The following is a 15,251-nucleotide window of genomic DNA, read 5'->3' as shown; positions in this document are numbered from 1 at the left end:
CCACCTGTAACTCCAGTTCTAAAAACTCTGACACTTTCTTCAGGATTCGAAGGAAACCCTCACATGTGTGGTTCACACACATAAATGAAAACAAATATTTTTCCAGATTTATTTATTTATTATGTATACAATATTCTCCCTGCACATATGCCTGCACATCAGAAGAGGGCACTAGAGAGACCTTGTCTTGAATACACAAAACCAAAAAGCAAACCACAAACAAAAATAACCAAACAGTAAATATATAAAACCAGGCTAGCCTCTCCACATTTCCTCAAGAGGCTTTTCCAGACAGACAAACCTGTAAGGTGGTTTCAGCATGAATGGAGAGACGAAGCATTTCTCTTATCTCTCACTATCAAAGCATAGAGACTGTCTCTTGGATGTGTCAGCTCAGGAGATTAGGAAGCAGGAAATTCTGAATGCTAAAAAGGAAATGTAGAGTTCTGTGTGAGGAGGAACAAGAGAGGCTATAAGGTCAACTCTGAATAGGATATAAGATGATGTCAAGAACACAAGTGATCAGCCCCGTAGCTGAACACCAGAGAAAGGAGTCAAAAAGATTTAGCAGGTTCTATTAATTCAAAAAGAAGTCAAGACAAGACAAGAGGGACCAGGAAGAGGCTCAGCAGTAAAGAGCATTGGCTGTTCTTCTAGATACCTGGGTTCGAGTCTCAGTACCAGTATATCAGCAAACAACCACATTGTAATTCCAGACCCAGGAGATCCTATACCCTCTTCTGGCCTCTGTGGGCACAGAGCATGTGCGCTGTGCACAGATACACATGCAGACAAAACACCTATTAAAAGAGGACAAAAAGAACAAAAGGATAAAAACAAGAAGGGAGCTGGAGGTAAAGTGTGGTAAAGTACAAGCTGAACATGTGCCAGGCCCTGGATTAATGGTTAGCATCACAAAAGATAAACAAAGAGAGAGAGAGAGAGAGAGAGAGAGAGAGAGAGAGAGAGAGAGAGAGAGAGAGAAACAAGAAAGTGCTTGTGGTGGCTTACTTAATTAAGAATGGCTTTCATAGGCTCGTATGTTTAAATGCTTGATACCAGTTATTGGAACTGTTTGGAAAGGATTAGGAGGTGTGGCCTTGCTAGAATAGGTATAGCCTTGCTTGGGGTGAGATTTGAGGTTTCAAAATCTCACAACAGTCCCAGCCTCCAACCCTACAAATAGGGTTCCTGCCTACAGATCAGGTGTGAGCTCTCAGCTACTGTTCCAGCGCCATAGGCCTGCCTTTCACCACACTCACTGCCATGATGACAATGCACTAACTTTCTGAATCTATGAGCAAGCCCCCCATCAAATGCTTTCTTTTATACGTTGTCCTGGTTGTGGTGTTTCTTCATACCAATAGAACAGTAACTAAGACATCCCTCAACACATACTAGTAACGTTGTGATGTATTCACTGTTTTTATGGCTGGAATCGAATATCCAACAAGACACATCTTAAGAGAGGAGAAGGTTTATTTTGGCTCCTGGTTTGAAAATACAGTCCAGACATGGTCAGGAAGACATGGTGGGGTTCACAATGGCAAAAAGATGTGGCTGAAACCCCTCACATCTGGGCAAAACAGGATGGGGCAAGGGGAATGGCTAAGCTCAGCTTGCTTTCTCCTTTTTCCCTTTAAATTCACTGGGGACCCCAGGCCATGTGACAGTGCTGTCCACTTTGAGGGGACATTTCTCCTCTCTCAGTCAATCCTTTCTATAAAGCCCAATATTACACACACAAAGATGTTCCTTACTAATGCCCTAGGTGTATTTTTCATTGAAAATAGATTATTTTCTCCTAAAACACATCCTGATTCCAGTTGAACCTTCCCCCACTTTTCCCAGCTCTCCCTTCTCCACTCCCTACTCCCCCTCCCCCATTCACTCTTCTATTTCCCTTTAGGAAAAGAGTGGGCCTCTAAGAGACAACAACCAAACAGGACAAACTCAATACGATAAGACAAGTCAAAAGCCCTTGAGCCACAGCTAGACAAGGGCTGGAAGAGGGTCTCAAGAGCAGGCAAAAGAGTCAAAGACACACCCATTCCCACTGTTAGGAGTCCCACAAAAACACCAAGCCAACACCTAGAACACATACACAGAGGACCCGGTGCAGACCCCTCTAGGCACTGCGATGGCTGTTTCTGTCTCTGTGAGCCCATATGGGCCCTGCTTAGTTGTTTTGGTGGACTGTGTTCTCTTGGGGTCCTCCAGCCCTCTGACTTCCACAGTCTCTTCACCATCTCATCTCAGGGATCACCCGGGTTCTTAGGGAAGGGACCTGATGGAGAACTCCCTATTTATATGCTCCGTATATTGCCTTGCTGTGGGTCTCTGCATTCAGTTCCCATCTGCTGCAGGAGGAAGCCTTTCTGATGACTGGACTAGGCACGGATCAGTCCTCTGGCAGAGAGCACAGGAGTGTCTGCCCGAGCTGGAGGCTGGGGTACATCGACAAGTTGGGAAGGGAGGGTAACTGTGCGATCCACAGGAGATGTGGAAAGGGGGAAGACAGGCTGCTACTGAATCTACTGAAGGGACGAGAACCCCCTAGATAGTTCTTTTTTAAAAACTATTTATTTATTTATGTATTTATTTATTTACTTATTTATTTATTTATTATAAATACACTGTTGCTGTCTTCAGACACACCAGAAGAGGGCATCAGCTCTCATTCCAGATGGTTGTGAGCCACCATGTGGTTGCTGGGAATTGAACTCAGGACCTCTGGAAGAGCAGTCAGTGTTCTTAACCGCTGAGCCATCTCTCCAGCCCCCCTAGATAGTTCTTAATCTGCTGAGTTGGATATCAGAATTAACCTTCACAGCATCCACTACACTACAGGAACATGCAAACCAGTGTGACTCAGGGTGTAGCTGGGCAGTAGAATGCCTGCGTTGGGGTCCAGGAGTTGCCCCCACAAACCACACATACACTGATCTCAGATAAACAGACACAATTTATTGAGCGTTCACCCCAGAACTGATTGACTCGGGAGCCGACTGTGACCACGAATCTTTCCCAGGGCCAGTTTATAAAGGCAGAACCCGTCACGAGCTTGTGTGCAGGCGCGGAAAGCATTATCCTGTGGCTGGCTAGATACAGCAGTTCTAACTGATCTTTACTCTGCTTGGTCCTAAGCGGAGCTTACAGTTATGGACTTTCGTAGGATGAACAAACCTCAGAATATAGCAGGCCATGTGTTCAGCTTGACCTGCTCCAAGTCAAACTCTATTTCTGTGTCAGCAACAACAGGAAATGACCGGCAGGCAAGGGCTTCGTACCACGGCAGCATCTCATGGAGGCTCTCCTCCTGCAGGGAGGGATGGCTAAGGCAAGCCCACTGTCTGTGCCAGGTGGTACTCTGGCTCCATCGGACCTGAAGTAGACTGCTGAACCGTTCTCCTCTGACAACATCTATTGGGGCCTTTCTGATCCCGTGGGAATTTAGAATATACTTGGGTTTGGCACAAGAACTGGCCCAGTGATTCCTTTTACTACTGAAGAAAGATGTTACTCCCATTGATCAATACCTATGGGGTTTTTCCAGATCCTTTTCTCATGAGACAGCACATTGTTCTGACCGGTTGTTTTGGAAAGCTGATGGGCTCAGAACTCAAATGATCTTTCCCGGTAGCACACACTGTGCTAAGTTATATGTCTGGACATTATATATGATTTATGGAAGGGAACGCTTTGCTTGCCCAGCCCCCACCCCCCACCCCCAGAGCATGCGGTCAAAAAGAATGGTAAGTCAGCAAGGCTCCTAGCAAGTTTATTCATAGGGGCCCCAAACAATATAGATGTCCTTCCGTGAATGGAAGGCCGTACCTTAGAATACTACATTCAGCACAAAAGGGATGAACTCTGCCGCCTCCAACAACCGGGGTGAGTCTCCAGAGAGAACACTAAGAAACCCCTAGCCTGAACTAGCCTGAAGATGCAGTTTCAATCATGAGGCATTAGTGGAAAAAACAAAACCAAGGAGATGGAGAAATCAGTAGTCGCTAGGGGATGTGGGGGTACATAAGTGGGGGAGGCTATGAAAGATATGGGGTCCCTGTGGAGAGGAATGGTCTGTGTCAGGATTATATTACTGTTGGTACCTGGTATTTATGGTTTGGATGTGAAGTGTCCCCCATAGGCTCATGTGTTGAAGGCATCCAGTTGGTGGCACCATGGAGAGGTGATTGGATGGTGGGAGCTCTCATCTTTTTGATACATTGACACTCTGATCTTATTAACACATTGATGGCTTCCTCAGTGAAGGCACTGTGGCAGGTAGGACCTAGGTGGAGTAATTAGGGCATAGCCTGTGACCTATGAACTGTGACCTATGCCCTATGACCTATGACCTAGTTTCCTTTCTGTTATTAGAATAAAAAGCTAATTAGGGGATAGAGGTTAGCGTCAGCTCACAATTCTAGACTGTGTTCCATCAGTCAGGGGAGTCACACTCACAGTCAGGAGCAGAGAGAGTGCAGTCTGCTCAGCTCACGTTCTCTATGCTCATACAATCCAGGGCCCCAAACCAGGGACTAAAGCTGCCCTCTTTGGGACTGGGTTTTTCCACCTCAGTGAAGGGAGTCAGGACCACCCCACACATGCATGCCACAGGCCAACTTGATCCAGATAATCCCTCAGTGAGAAGCTAGGATGGGTTGAATTGGCAACTAGAAGTGACCACTAAAGGGGCAGAAGCTGAAGTCTCTCTCTCTCTCTCTCTCTCTCTGTGTGTGTGTGTGTGTGTGTGTGTGTGTCCTGTGTATCTGTGTGTCTGTGTGTGTCTGTGTGTGTGTGTCTGTGTGTGTCTGTGTGTGTGTTTGTGTGTGTTTCTCTGTGTGTGTCTGTGTGTGTCTATGTGTGTGTTTGTGTGTCTGTGTGTGTGTCTGTGTGTCTGTGTGTATCTGTGTGTGTCTGTGTGTGTCTATGTGTGTCTATGTGTGTGTCTCTGTGTGTCTCTGTGTGTGTCTGTGTGTGCCTATGTGTGTGTGTGTATGGTGTGTGTGTTTGTGTGTGTGTCTCTGTGTGTGTCTCTGTGTGTCTATGTGTGTGTTTGTGTGTCTCTGTGTGTGTGTCTGTGTGTGTGTCTGTGTGTGTATGGTGTGTGTGTCTGTGTGTATTTATGTGTGTGTGTTTGTGTGTGTGTGTATGGTGTGTGTGTGTGTGTCTGTGTGTGTGTGTGTGTGTGTATGGTGTGTCTGTGTGTATGTGTGTCTGTGTGTGTATGGTGTGTGTGTGTGTGTGTGTGTGTGTGTGTGTGTGTGTGTATTCTGGCCACCATGAGGTGAGTCACCCCCACAACAGATGTCTGCTGCACGATGTTCATCCAGCCTCACACTAACCCAAAGCCACAGAACATGGAGGCCACCGATGCTGAACTGAAGACTCCGAGCCAAAATTAACCCGCCACCCTTTAGGTAGTTCTTCAGAGCTATGTGTCATAGTTTTGGATAGCTGCCAAACACACCTGGATGGAACATTGTGCTGAGTTTTGTTAAGATTTGGCTACACTGTCTCCTTTGCCCCACCATGCACAGAGAGCCTATCCCTCTCTCTGAAACCAATTATCCATCTGTATTATCTCAAATTTCAGCTTAGTGTGTCTGTCAGTCCATCCATCCATCCATCCATCTATCTATCCATCCATCCATCTATCCATCTATCCATCTATCCATCTATATATTTATCTATGTATCCCTGGGTGTCCTGGAACTTACTATGTAGATCAGGTTGGCCTTGAACTCGCAGGGATCTGCCTTCCTTTGCCTCCCAAGTGCCAGGATAAAATGTATACACCACCATGCCCAGCTTAGTATTTTAAGAAGCCACCCAACTTGAAAATGGTATCATGTGAATTTCAAGTCACACATGGGGTGGCTCAGGCATAGCTTCCTGGTTCCGTCTCTCCCCCTATTGCCCCTCATGAACTCTCCAAGCATCTAGAAAGCATCTGCACATGCAGACCAGACATCTGATTCCAACATCCCCTGGAGTGCATTTTACTGCTGCTGTTTAACTAATGTTCCCCGAAATGGTTTTCCTCAGGAGATCAGATAGTCCACCAGGGAAGGAAAGCAGCAGCAATTACGTGCAAATAAGTAAATGGCATGTAAACATTGTTTTCCTGCTAAATTAAACTAAGTCCAGAGCAGGAGCAGAGTCAAGGTGGTAAGCATGTAACAACATATGTCCCAGAGTGGCTGCAGGACAGATGCTCTGAGAAGCTGTGACAGCCACTCCCTGAGGCATAAGTTTTGCTGAGGGGCTCTCTCAGACCTTGGTGGATGTCTTAGAGTTTTACTGCTGTGAACAGACACTACGACCAAGGCAACTCTTATAAGGACAACACTTAATGGGGCCGGCTTACAGGGCAGCATCCAGATAGGCAGGTACAGGAGCTGAGAGCTCTACCTCTTCATATGAAGGACAAGACTGGCTCTTACATGGCTAGGAGGAGGTCTCATTGCCCACCCTGACAATGACACACTTCCTACAACAAGGCCACACCCACTCCAACAAGGCCACACCCACTCCAACAAGGCCACACCCACCACAACAAGGTCACACCCACTCCAACAAGGCCACACCCACTCCAACAAGGCCATACCCACTAGTAGTGCCACTCTCTGGACCAAGCATACTCAAACCATCACAGTGGGTATCCCTACCCCACACTCCCATTCTCAGACCTCTTCTTCAGGGTCTCATCTTTGCAGCCACTGTCCTCTGCTTGTCAGACGTGGCTCTCTGAGTCTGCTTGTGCAGGCACAGCATGCCTTCCCACGTCACTTAAATAGGTATCAATAAAGAGATCAAGCCGGGCCCCAGAGACAGCAGTTCCCGACACTGTTCAATGCTCTTATTTTTAGCTCAGCTGCCTTTTCTTTTTCCTGGCTCCTCACTATGTCTCACCATGCCAAGCTTATTCCCAAGAAATCTGTCCTTGCCTGTGCCCATGAACCTCAAGCAGGAGCCACTGCTGGGCTAAAGACCTCACCTGAGCTTCACCTTTTCTAGGGCTCCAGGAGTCATCAAATGCTTTGGAGGCCAAAGTCAACTCAGCCATGGGAGCAAGGCCAATGCCTCTCACACTGGTCCCTGGCCTACCTCCAGCTGGGGTGACACAGCAGAGGGTGGTGATGGGAAAGGCCGGGGAAATATTGAACCAGGAGTGTCAGCTGACCTGGGCCGCCACAGTTATTCCTACATGACTGGTGCAGAGCTTTGTCCAGCCTTGATGCCTAAATGGTAAGGAAAGAGAGTCCTCCTGGGGGTGTAAAATGTCAGTTTTCCAGGCCACTTGTTCTCAGCTTACCACAGAAAGGGTGTTTGCTTGAGTACAGTCTCCAAGACAGCCATGGGCTCCAGTCTCCTGTTCCAAACTGAGAACCTTCTCCAAAGAAGTCCAGAGTCTTGGAACCACCAGGAAGATGTTTGAACCACCTGGAAGAAACACATTACATAAACTCTTCTTTCAATGAGACCAGATTTGGTGTCAAAGGGATGCTGCCACAGTCCCTGGATGGTGGCTGGCTCCTGGTCCTCCACTGCCCTCCCCCACAACCTCCTCCTCCCGGGATATCCCAAATGCTGCATCCAGGGCCCTGCAAACTGTGATGGAAATGCTTCACTCCCTGCTAGGCAGCCCAGCACCAGGGCTGTGGTGGGGTCAGAGGCTTATCCCACTTCCTGAATGTTCTATTGACCGTTCCAGGGATGGGCTGGCTCAGAGAGTTCCCGCTGTCGACTCTTGAACCTGAGCAGCCCTTACTCCTTGCCTAGCATCTCCGACACCCTTTCCCTAACCATGAAAGTAAGTTTGAAAATAGGCTCTTAGAAGACTAGTGACTATCAAAGTCAGCCACTGATGTGCCTGGGAGTACGAAGCAAAAACCTCCCTTCCTCCGAAGCAGCTGACTACCTCTCCCCAACCCCAGGACAGGAGCTCCAGACCAAAGTGACAGCTATCATGAGTGGCCTGTGTCTTCTGAGGGTTACCAAAGTTTACTTGCCCTACGTCCATCTGGGATGTCTCCACAATATCAAGTAGGCTTTCTGAGTCAGCAAACCCTATGTAGCTCTGGATTTTGTTTGGTGTTCAAGGGTGGTTCTGCGCGCGCGCGCGCGCACACACACACACACACACACACACACCTTCTTTCTTGAGATCCCACCAATAACGAGTCTGAAACTGAAGGTGAACAGGGTCCCTAACCCAATGTCCGCAGAGCAGATGTAAGGGACACCATTGCAACTTGGCAGCAGGGGTGTGCTTCCTCTCTTCGTGCCAGAGAAACACTCAGAACATCTGCATGCTGAAATGCCCATCAACTCCCAAAACGGAGAACTAGCAAAATCAGGAAACTAAACAAAACCAAAACCCGAACAAAACAAAACAAAGCGCCATCCTACTTGGAAACTATAAATTTTCTCTTGACTCTCCACCAAAGGCCAGCCCAATGACACAAATAAATAATGATACTGTTTGTAAAAATCCAGATGACGAGCTCACTGCTGGTGGGCTTTGGAAGCAGCATCATGAAACAGCTGTGACCCAAATGCTGTTCTATTAAAGGAGGAATGAGAAGAAATGAACCTAGCACTGACCCGAAAGGTTGGAAAGCATTATTGAAATGCAGCAAGAAGGAAGGAATCAATAAAGACGAAAAGCAGAAGCGGATGATGAGAACAGAGAGGATTAGGCTCCCTCGCCACGAACATCTGAGTGGGCAGAGGGCAACAAAGCTTTAAAAAGGAAAACATCTGCCCTGAAACAAAAAGGGGATACGGCCGAAGTGACCATTACATATTCTATTAGGATAATATGAAATTTTCTAGGGAAAACTGACTTTGGAAAAACTAAACGGTTCCTTCACAGCAAACAAGTTGGGAAAGTTGCTAAAAAACTCTTTTCCTTTCAAATTCACTTCAGGTGCTCAAAATAAGACCTGACCATGGCCCATCCCAAGGGAGACTACCAGCCCCGAACCCCCTGAGCCCAGGAAAAGAATGAGAACAGACAGAGGCCTCTAATTGTAGAACTGTAACATTGATGCCAAAGCCCAGTGAAGACAGCACACAAGAGGAGGTGTCCTCACGGTGCAACTACAGCATCAAATGAAACTTTGAAGGATACAGTTCATTAGTGCTAAATGAGGAGTGCTTCCAGGTCACAGGTGTTGCAAAAACATCAAAGACTGTTCCTGTCACTTTACCTATCAACGGATTTGAGAAGAAAGCCCTTATGGTTGTCGCTGGAGTTTGACTGTATGGCCAAAGTCTGTGCATTGGAATTTAATTCCTAGTGCAGTGTCTGGGGGCCTGAGTGGCCACATTACGTCCCAAGGGCTCTGCTTACAGATGTGTTGATGTCAATTACAGAAGATCCTGTCTGATCTTTCTGTTCTCTCTCTGGTCCTCTCTTGCCCTCCTATCTTCCCCATTTTTGGCATTAGAATTTCCAGAACCATAAGAAATAAGTTTTGTCTGCTTGTAAATTACCATGTGGAAACTTGTCCTACGGTGACTGTCTTTCCCCAGTGAAAGCATTCACACAGGTTCTTAACAGGGTGGCATGTGTCCTCTCTATATATGTAAATACCAACCCTAAAGTTAGCTGGCTTGTGCAGGAGAAAACCGGTTTAACCCTTGTGAACATTAGGGCAAATGCAATTTAACAAGGGGGAGGGTGGAGATCTAAAACCTATTAGCATTTAGTAATTAGAGACCATTCACTAGACACCAGTGGTTCTGTGTGAGTACCTAGTCCCCACGCTCAGTGCCTCAGGATTACCGACCTCATTTAATCCCAACAGAGAGAAAGCAGAGATTTGCTAAGAACCTATCAAATGACTCAGTAATGACCTTGTGCTACTTTTGGGCCCCAGATATGCAAAACCAAGTCCTCGAAGAGAGACTGCCTGCCTGTCCTTTGTCACTCCTCCCTCATTCAGAGACCCTCCCCACAGTCAGTCTGAGTGAGGACCATCTCAGCAGCCAAACATATTCCCAGTTAGCAGTAGCCCACCAATTCCTAACAAGTTCTGAGCTGGCCCATCTCAGCGGACAGTGTTTCCCTGTGTTTGGTGGTCCAAGAAACATCCCCACAAAGCCCTTCCTAGGCATCTGTCATCCATGCTAGGAACACAAGTTCAGTCATACTGCAGCAGAGGTTGCTATTTATACTATATGGGCCTGTGCAGAACATGGGGCAAGGGAAATGCAAGGGAAAAGTCAGCAAGCTGCTGAGCCAAAGACCTGGAGCAGGAATGGGATGGGGGAAGGGGAGGGGAGGAAACAAGAACTATCCCTCCTCACATAGGTCTCCTGTTACAGGCATCGGGGAGAGCAGAAGCCCAGCGGAGGGAAAGATGGGAACCAGGAAACATGGACCCAGTGGAGGGATGAGGTAGGGAAGCAGATGTCTGGGGAAGGATTGCTGACTCTGTGTGGTGTTGATGAATGACACACCCCAAGTGCCACTGTCTGCACCTTAGGGGACAAGGCATCTAAGAACATGGTGTGAATGGTCAGCTGACCAAATTCTGAAGAAGCAGAATGGCCTATGGGACAATTGGGCAAGAGGTAGGCCCAAAGAGTCAGTGTCACATTGGAAGTGTGCTTTGCTTGGCCTTTCACTAAAACCCACTCAGGGCCATCTGAAGGTGCCTGCAGCCTCTGGAGGCCGGAAGATGAGCAAGGCAGCAGAGCATTCTGGGTGTGTCCTATACTTGAAGCTAAGCACCTGCTACCTGCAAGACTGTCAAAGCAGCTGAGGGTTGCCCTTGACATGAAAGGACATCTGGGGGTCCCGAACCACATAGACGGGGTGTCAGAGGGCTAGCTCATAAATAGGGTTGATGCTCTGGCAGGTTTCAGGGATAAAGGAAAAAGTAAGCAGGCTTAGGCCAGGCCCCCCTGAGCTTTTGTTGGAGACCACGGGATTGATCTCCCTCAAAGCCTAGGAGCTGGCAGGAGCGGTGCCATGCATTTTTTAATGTCCATTAGTTGAGGGCACTCTCTAAGTGGCTTGTGTGGGCCACAGAGGCTCCAGCAGGATGGCAGAGAGGCTCTGGGGTAGTCATAGGACACAGTTATGTTTCAGCCTCCCAGCAGGACTACGGTGTGCTGCCAAGAAGAACCGTCCTATTTACCCTGGCCCAGAACAGCAAGTCCTTAGCATCTCAGGCCAGGACAACAGAAGTACCACCGGTGCAAGGATAGGGAGGGGCTCAGGGCCTGGGATGGGGTTTTGAGCCTAAGGATTTTGAATGAGTTTCTTTCTACTGCTGTGATAAATGGCAGGATGAAAAGTAGCTGGAGGAGGGAGTATGTGGCTGTCTGTCATCAAGGGAAGTTGGTAGCAACTCACATCAGAAACGGAAGCAGAGCCGATGCAGGAGGGGCTGCTTATGGGACTGTTCCTCGTGGCTTTTTCAGTTTGCTTCAAACAACGAAACACAAAAAACAAAAAACCTTAGGACTACCTGCCCAGGGTTAACTCTGTCCACATTAGATGGGATGGGCCCTGCAACGTCAATTGTTAATCAGTAAAATGGCCCATAGACTTGTCCATAAGCCATCTGATGGAGAGATTTCTCCCTATTCAGGCTCCCTCTTCCCAGATGACCCTAGCTCATGTCAAGTTGAGAGAACAGGAACTAGTCCAGACCTCAACCTTAAACCCTGTCTGAACTAATCCCACTGCTGGTCACTCGTGGAGAGGCTGGGGGAGGTAGCTCAGCAACAAAGCGTTTGCCATGCAGGCATGCAGAACTGCGCACGATCCTCAGAATCCTTGAAAAAGGTGGGGGACAGTGATACGCCCCTGTAACCCCAGTGCTGGGTGTGGAACAGAGCTATAGTTGCAAGTAAAATCAAATAAAAAATAAAGCAAAATACTCAGGTGGGTGCTGAGGAGTGACAGTGATGGTGTGTTGCTGAGTGTTTGATCGGGTCAGCCCCAGCACACACCTTTAACCCAAGAGCCTTCTGTAAGCAAGAAATAAAGCCAACCATAAGTCAAGAGGCAGGGCAAGCAACCAGCTGACAGGAAGTGAACACAGACAAATTCAGAAAAGAGAAAGGAGGAACTTTGAGCTGAAGGGAATATGAGGCAGTGTGGGGAAGAAAAAGGAACTTTTTCCTTCTGGGACTTCGGTGGAGTTGGAAGGTCAGCTGGGTGCTTTCTCTCCCTCTCTGAGCTAGCAAGCTTTCACCACCACGACTGGCTCCTGAGTCTTCATCTGGTAAAAATCGAACGATTGATATTTTGTCTTAGAAACCATAATGTTGACTTCTGCTCTCCCCCTCGTGGGACTTCTTGTGGCTGACTCTCAGGGTCTCTAGGTTCTCTGAAGTTGAGCTTGGTTTGGATAGCAAAATGTTGCTTGTTTTTGTGACAATGGTCCCAGGCAGTCATGATCTAGGTGGGTGTTGGGGGAGGGTCTCTAGAGCTTAGATCAGAGCCTTCTGGATGACGCAGGTACACAAAGATTTTAAAAAACAAAAAACAAACAAACAAACAAACAAAAAACCAGGATGAACCAGGAGCCTGACCCCATGTCTGAGACACAGCAAGCATTTGGCTCCGAGGGCCCCGCTGGAAACACCACTCCACATTCCAGTTCATGGTTGACCCCAGGGTGTTGTGGGGGGAGGTGGGTATCACTGGAAATCCTCTCTGGAAGGAGCACCATGACATTCACATTGGGAACGGCTTGGGCAGTGTGATCCTTGCTCAGTTGCTGGTCAGGGGCTAGGAAGATGAGAAAGGACAGGTCTGTGGGCAGCGGAGCTGTCCGAGAAAGGCTCAGGGTTCTCTTGGTGTCTGCTGGGGACATGAACTACAGCAGGGGACCATCATTGCGTAGGGAGCTCCCCTGGCATGGTGATTGGGAAGAAGTGAGCAGGGAACCCAACAGGGCTTGTCTCAGAGCTGCCAGGGAGCCAGCGCCCCGCTTGCTTTCTTACCCTCAGCAGATGAGCATTGTTCGCTCTTCTGCTCTGATTAGATGCAGGAAGAAGGAGGAGTCTACTTGGCTTATACTTCCAGGTCGGTCCATCACCGAAGGAATTCAGGACAGGGACTGAAGCAGAAACCGAGGAGGAACTTACCGATCCCTAACAGGCTCATTGCTCAACAACCTTCCTTATAAAGCCCAGGCTCACCTGTCTAGGGTTGACTCCACTCAAACATCATCCTGGACAATCTCTCATACACATGGCCATAGTCTGTCTTAGGGTTTTACTGCTGTAAACAGGCACTGTGACCAAGTCAACTCTTATAAGGACAACACTTAATTGGGGCTGGCTTATAGGTTCAGAGGTTCAGTCCATTATCATCAAGGCAGGAACAGCATCAGGCAGGCATGGTGCAGAAGCTGAGAGTTCTACATCTTCATCTGAAGGCTGCTAGCAGGATACTGACTCCCAGGCAGCTAGAATGACTGTCTTAAAGCCCCTGCACACAGTGACACATCTACTCCAACAAGGCCATGCCTCCTAATACCACCACTCCCTGGGCCGAGCATATGCAAACCATGACATAGGCCATCCTAATCACAGAAGTTTTTCAGTTGAGGGTCCCTCTTCCCAGGTAAACCCCGATAAAAACTGTGAAAAAAGACAACAAATGCTGAGCCCAATGGACAGGGGCTTCTCCCCAGGGGCCTCAGTCCTCCACTAGTCCCCTGAGACCTTATGAACGCCCGAACAGCAGTGACCCCTGATACCAGGGTGGACATAGACTCCGGCCACAAGCCTGACTTATTCACGTAGCTCATGGCAGCACCAACATTAAAAGAATACTTTAGTTACATTAAAATGTATTTATTTTGGGGGGATAAAGTCCAAACACTCTGTGGTGTGCATGTGTTTATTCAGAGATTATTGGTTTTCTTCTACCATGTGAGTCCCAGGGATCAAACTCAAGTCACCAGTTTTGGTTGCAAGCACTTTTGCCCACTGATCCCTCCTGCCAGCCCTTGTGCCTCTTGAACGTCCCCAAGTCAGGATTCCCAGTTTACATTAGGCGAAAGAGTCATAACCACAGATACCACGGGTCTGTCACTGACTTAAGGCATCAGCTGAAGTAGATGGCCCAGAAGAGGGCCTGCCAAGGCCCCAAGCCTACACCCCAGGGTACAGCAAACATGTGCTCAGCCACCAGCTGGGTGTCCTGTCTTAGTCACCCGAACAGTGTGGCCTTTCCTCTTAGCCCCAGAAACCCACTTGCAGAATCTGTTTCATCCCTAGGAGAAAATCAGACAGCAATTGAGGACAGATCACCAACTGAGAAATGGAATACTTTCTTTGGATTTCTTACCCAGGAGAGCAGAAGGCAGAGGATGTCTTAAAGATCAAGAGAGGGGCTGCAGAGATGGCTCAGCCGTTCAGAGCACCGGCTGCTCTTGAGAAGGCTTGGGTTTGGTCAGTAGCGGTGTGGTAGCTAACACCATTCGGAACTCGAGTTTCAGGGTGTCTGATGCCCTTTTCTGGCCTTTTCTACCCCAAGTATGGGGTAGTCTGGGGTGATGGCTCCACTTATAAAGTGGAGTTAGATCCTCACACTTATGTTTTAAAAACGCAGGACCCTGGGGGGTGGGAGAGAGGCAGGTCCTGGTGCTTGCTGGCTCCTCTGGTCTGGCCTACTTGGCAAACTTTGGGCCAGTGAGAGGCCCTGTCTCAAAAAAGTAAGGTATAGGGTGGTTTTTCAGGTTTGAGGCTCATGGGGGACACTGAGGCAGACTGCCATTGGGGATAAGAGATTTGCTAGAAGAGTCACTAACACCACAGACAAACATCTGCCTGGTACGGACTCTGAGGAGAATTCAGGCTCGAGTGGCAGGTCTCGTGGGACCCCCTTCTTACGAGGTTCAGAGGAAAAAGAGTTTGTATGTGGCATGGTTGGTGTGCATCTACAGTGTGTCCTGTAGTCGGGCTGTCTCTGAGTCAGCTACAAGCTTGGTGTGGGGCAAAGGTTATGGTGGTTCTGGACATTAGTCTATTGAGCAAGCCTAACTTCTCCATCAACAAGCCAGATGCAGTGGCCCATGTCTGCTGTCCTGGCACTCTGGAAACCCAGTTAGTCGAGGTAGGCAGAGCAATAGGAGAAGCCCAGGATCAGCAAGGCGGAAGAAGAGACCAACTCCCCACGATTGTCCTCTGACCTCCATGCGCCCTGGCACAGACCTGACCCACACTCGCACGTATCAGGCACACCCAATGATGTGAAGTAAAAC

The sequence above is a fragment of the Micromys minutus genome, assembly GCF_963924665.1.
Source record: "Micromys minutus genome assembly, chromosome: 25".
Classification (NCBI taxonomy): domain Eukaryota; kingdom Metazoa; phylum Chordata; class Mammalia; order Rodentia; family Muridae; genus Micromys; species Micromys minutus.
The sequence above is the reverse complement of the archived record's forward strand: the minus strand, read 5'-3'. Positions refer to the sequence as shown.